This window comes from Lycium barbarum, chromosome 1 (assembly GCF_019175385.1).
Source record: "Lycium barbarum isolate Lr01 chromosome 1, ASM1917538v2, whole genome shotgun sequence".
Taxonomy (NCBI): Eukaryota; Viridiplantae; Streptophyta; class Magnoliopsida; order Solanales; family Solanaceae; genus Lycium; species Lycium barbarum.
In genome coordinates, this window is record NC_083337.1 from 16,498,957 (window position 1) to 16,504,956 (window position 6,000).

A 6,000-nucleotide genomic window follows, 5' to 3' on the forward strand; every position below is an offset into this window, starting at 1 on the left:
TATTTTATGCCTGAGCGGGGGTTCGAACCCAGAACTTCATGTATTCGCCCATCTTTCCAAGCAAAGGGCAAAATTTAAAGACCACAAATATGAAGGGCAAAATTTAAAGACCACAAATTTGAGGGGCAAAATTTAAAGACCACCCCAAACGAAGGGCAATCCGCGCAAAAAAATCAACAAAATCATAAAAGAATTGATTTATATATACGACCCGTATTTATGGACCGTATATATTCAACAAAATTTGCCCTCTCTGGCCAGAGGAATACAGACTGTATATTCAAGATGAACACATCTAATCTTATAAAACCTAGAAGATAATTCCGTTTTCGAAATCTATAACAACCAACTCACGAAGAAACTTAACGTAAAAAAGTACGGGGTGTAACATGAACGACTACTCCTTATCCAATCCAAACGTGGCTGCTTATTTGGCTAAGTTATTTTGAATTAATTTAAATGTTCTATCAATTAGGGGATAGCAACTGAATCAGGATAGGGTTAACAAAGTTGACGTGTGTAATAGGTATGGCTATATATTTAATAAGTTCCAGCAACCCTTAAAGCCAATAAGAAGTTTTCCTTTAGTAGGGAAAATGTTACACCCCGGATTTTCACAAGTTAAAGTTACATCATGAGTTAGTCGATGCAAGTTCAAAAACAATTATCTTGAGGTTAAAAGAGATTGAGCTTATTAATATAAATGGTTATAAGAGTCTAAAAATAAGATTAGTAATGTCACACCCCAATCCTGGTAGGGCATGATGGGCACCCGATCCTTACTTAGAGTCGAACGAACCCGCTACTTCTCGTTATACTTATAAATCTCACAGGACTCTTAAGTCATGAAATGAAATGCACAATGGAAGCTTTTCGAAAACATTCTTTTCATCTTTCTCGAATCAAATAAAATTTGTAATCATATGAATCTGTAAAGTAATGCATAATGATACATCGGCTTAAATAGCCGCTTACAAGACTGACATACTGTATACATGACTCTGTCTGCAAAGTCTCTAACATAAATCAATATACCGTAACATAGATACTCGGCAACACTCCGGAAAGAAATGGAGCTCGCCAATCTAGCTGGAACATCTTCTAGCAATATCCTCTACTCATCTGTATACACCTGCGTGGCATGAAACGCAGTGCCCACAAGAAGGGGCGTCAGTACGAATAATGTACTGAGTATGTAAGGCATGAGTAGCAACATAACATAGATATGAAAAGTAACAAGGAATAAGAGAGATAACCTGTACATCTGAATGTCTCGTAAGGCGGATGTCATGCATGCTTAGCCTTTAAAAAAACATTTTTATACATATACATAGTAACATGCCCAGCCATTAAGGCGCGGTGTCATATATATTATCATGCTCGGCCATCAAGGCTCGGTGTTATCATCATTAGCCCGCGTCCGGGGCAATATCATAACATGCCCACTGCAGTGGTGTGCACATCTACGTGCCTGCCCGACCGACTATAGCGCGGCGCGGTGTGAGAAAATACATACATATATATATATATATAAAGCATGCATGAGAGCCAAATAAAAGCTATGAGTACATCGGAGTGACGTAAGGTCGGTAACCTCCGATTATATTATGTAATAATCATCGCCGCTTTGTCTCACCTTGAAGGAACAATTATTATAAGGTGAGACCAACAACAATGAATAAAATTAAGAAACGTCAAAAGATAGCTCAATATTCTCATATCGTCATTGAAATCATAAACTTGGAACCTTTGAACATAAAATCGTTCTCATCATAGTCATCATAATAATGTAAAGCTCATGTACATGGAAATCTCTATGAATAAAATCATCTCATAAAAACATTGATCTCATAACTTGAGACTTTTAGCCATAAAATCATCATCATCATAGAAAATATCCTCATTTTGACATCATCATTATCATCATAAAAACATGCTCATCGCTGTTATCATAAGAGCTCACAGAGTCATAAATCTCTGATTTGGAAAATACGGCATCTTGGGAAAACAACTATGAATTATTAGGAAAGGAATTATGCCTTGGAGTCGTAAACATTTAACTTTTGAAAACGAGGAAGATATGGAAACCTTTATGAAGCCATAGTATCGGAATCATGCCTTTAGAAGCACAATAAGATTATATAAGGATCACGAAATTCATGGACTTCTAGCATTTGCAGAACCAATGATATTATGAGTACGATACAAGGATTTATAACGAAAGGATCATGCCTTTAGAAAGAAGGGAACTAGCCTGAACATACCTGGAAGATAATTTCTCGACTTCCAATTTACTTCCTGTCTCGCAATTCACTTAAGACCATTCGTAGCCTCGTAATCTACATATAGAACCATTCATAATATTGTTAGGCTCGTCATCAGGCACTTGTCTCAAGACTTTAATTAAAATCTTTTTAGATTCTGTCGAAATTCGGGCAACACCTCCCCTGTTTATATGCCTAGCTCGAAATCATTATATCAACAACCAATCAACAACAACAATACCAACATCATCAAAATCATTATCCATACCAATATACTTCCTAAAACATCCCACACGATGTCTTCTAAATTTCTCAACTAACCAACTTGTGATACAATAATTTGAATACTTTATTTCCGTAAAGAAGCCGAAATTAATACTAACAACATCAATAACAACATCCTCAACATCCTACAAGATAAATATATGTATTTTCATCCAAATTTCTCTTCAACCCTCAATCCATCAATCAACAACATCAACACAACACACCATAACCTCTATTCTTGAAATTATTCCTTAATTGATATTGATAGAGAAAGAGATTCAACAATTCATACCTTATTTTTATGAAGGTAGCAAAATCTTCAACATTTACTTGTTCCCAAGCCAACTCCAACACCAAACGAAATTATAATCGTGACTACGCGTTGCCCGGACTTCGATTGGTATCTTGTAGCTTGAATTTTTGCTCAAAATCTTCAATTTTATGTGATGTAAGAGACCCTTTTGTGTGCTGAAAATTCTGGAACATTTTGGACATTTTTGGATGATGAAAATGGGGGTTTTCCCCTTTTTATAAGGGCTGAGGCGGCGTCACTGTAGCTACAGTACTGTAGCAGACCTGTTTCTGCGTCGACAACTCAGTTTGTAACGTCTATAATTCTCTACTCCGATCGGTTTGTTGCATTAGAAACTAGACTCGCCGAACTTCATTTTAGGATTTTGAAACACCTTAAAACTCCAAATATACACAGATATATACCCCTCCAAAGTTGACTAAAAATCTGCCCAACATTTCTCAATTTTCGTCAAACTTATTTTCTTCAATTTGCTTGACCTCGAAACCTTCCGAAACTCTCCATACATGATAATTATCATTTATTATACATGAAAATGGCCAGGTTCTTGTGTTTCAAAATAGTCTTTCCCGATTACGGCTTACGAGATCGTAATTCGTCCTTTTACTTCATTGTTACATACTTTCCATGGCTTGTACCTTCCAAAACATCATGGGACATCTCCGATACTTCATTACTACGGTGATGTACATGTCATGCTCATGCTCTGAAAGTGCGGGGTGTAACAAGTAAGTGGCGGAAGGTTTGGAGGGTGAATGAATCAAAGAAGGATGAGTTTCGTCAAAAGTCGGCAAGTTGGGAATATGATAACTTGTACTTTTGGGTGAGATTAGGAGTGCTTCACATGCTAAGAAAGTAATGATATGAAGTATTTGAATCGTATAATGGTATCTTATTAAGTTTGGAAGTCAAACGAGTTGTAATACAAAAGTCGACAAAGGGCGTCGCAAGTTAAGTTTGTAAATTTCACTGAAACATGGGTCAGATGTCGCAGAGCTTTTCTCTCAATCTACTTGGAGTTATGGGGGTGATACACCCACAAATTGAAGGTCTATGAGTCTAGTTTCCATCACATTTTACCGTTCGTCGATATGACATTAGAGTAGAGAGATATTCGTATTTCCGTCCAAGGGTGCAAACTGCCGCGGGAACAGCGAACATAGTCGGTGTTCGAAGTTGGCTTTGCATATATATTCACCCCTTCCACGACTTGTATCTTATTTTCCCTCTTCATAAGACCTCCAAAACCCTAGGATTAATCCTTAAACACTTCCCCATCAAACACAGTATAATAAAAGGGAAAATTATACAATTCTAACACAAGGAACAAGATAGTGATCTTCGAATCGGTAAATTCTCGCTAACTCGATCTTCGGAAGAAAACTTCATCAAGAAGCAATTTATAGTTTGGAGTGATTTGCATAGTTTGAGGTATGTTTTTATCCCTTTCTCCTCTTCTTAAGCTTTATAAGTGTTTAAACCTAATAAAATGGAGGGAGAATCCCATATGAATAAGTTATGGTTAAAACGTGAAGCTTCCATGGACATGGCTAACTTGTTGAGTTATTTGTGTTGGGTTTATTGTATTGTTTAGAGTTATGATGGTATGGATTGAGTCATGTCCGTAAGGATAAATAGAAAAGTAGGTTTTTGGTAGTGTTTTACAAGAAGCTACACTACCAAAAAGCTTACAAACTCGTGCCTACGAATTGCTCGATAAAATGCCTAAATGAAGATTTTTATTGGCTATATGCTCAAAGTTGATATTGAATTGTTCGTATCTTGTAGGAAGTCAGTTGTAAAGTGTTAGAGACTTCCGAAAAAGTGTATAACTCCAATCGACGAGGTATGTAGGGCTTTTTCTATGCTTTTCGGCATGACTAGAATTCGGGTAACCGTTTATTGAATTGTTTCACCTCAAATTGCTACAGATGGTTAGAACTGCCCTTTCCTCGTGAATAACTTACATCGAAGAAGAATTTCATATTCTCATTTTCCTTGTTTGTTGCCAAAGAGAACTAGAACTCCTTTGTTCATTCTTCCGTCAATGTTCATATCGATCATGGTTCATGCTAGCCTAAACATAACATTTGCTTCATATGAAACTCATAATACGTAGCTTTCATGTCCCCTGCACTTGTTGCTTCATAATTTGAAAGATAAAGAACATAGCGGTCAGTCTTGCATTGCACTTATATGTGCACCTAGACATGTTTCTTTCTTTACCGAGTCGTATCGTAGACGGCGGGTAGGCACGTAGCTATGCATTGCCACTGATCAGTTGGACAGAGGTGATGATATGATGATGAGCTCACCCCACAGAGGGATATATAATATTATATAATATGATATGTTATAAGCCTCCACCGTGAGGAATGATTTTTACGAGCATACAGTTATATTCACGTTGTGGTTATGATTGCCCTCAACGACTTGTTTCAGAGTTTAGGTAGCCTCTATATCTCCCCTTTTATTATTTATATTTCTTATGCTTACACTTACCGCCCTGCATATTCAGTACATATTTCGTACCGATGCCTTTTGTGCGTTGTGATCATGCCCACAGGTACAGGTAGACGGATTGATGTACCTTTCTCATTAGGGTACCAGAGTTCAGCAGGGATGTTCGCACTCCATTTTCCGGAGTTGCTGGTCAGAGTCATCAAATAGGATGCATGCATTTATATACATATATTTAGATGGTGTTGGGTACGGCGGGGCCCTGTCCCGACCAGTTGTTGCATTTTAGTACTCTTAGAGGCTTACAGACTATCCGTCAGTGTTGATGTGTTTTGTTGGCCTTGTCGGCCTCAGTTATGCATATATATGTTATTGGGCCTTGTCAGCTTATGATTTATATTAGGGCAATTCGCAGAATTGCCCTTCTTTTGGGGTGGTCTTTGAATTTTGCCCCTCATATTTGAAATCTTTAAATTTTGCCCTTCGGCTAAACCCCATGGGTTTCAGGTTCAAACCCCCACACAGTCAAAAGTTTTTTAAAAAATCGCAAGACAGAGTTTAAATTTCGCTATGCTCCCATCGGGTCCGGCATAAAAGTTTGCCCGATAAAAGTATGTCCCCACCGGCATAAACTTGTTAAGGAATTACCAAACTTATGCCGGACCCGGCATACTTATGCCTTATGGGTAGACTTGG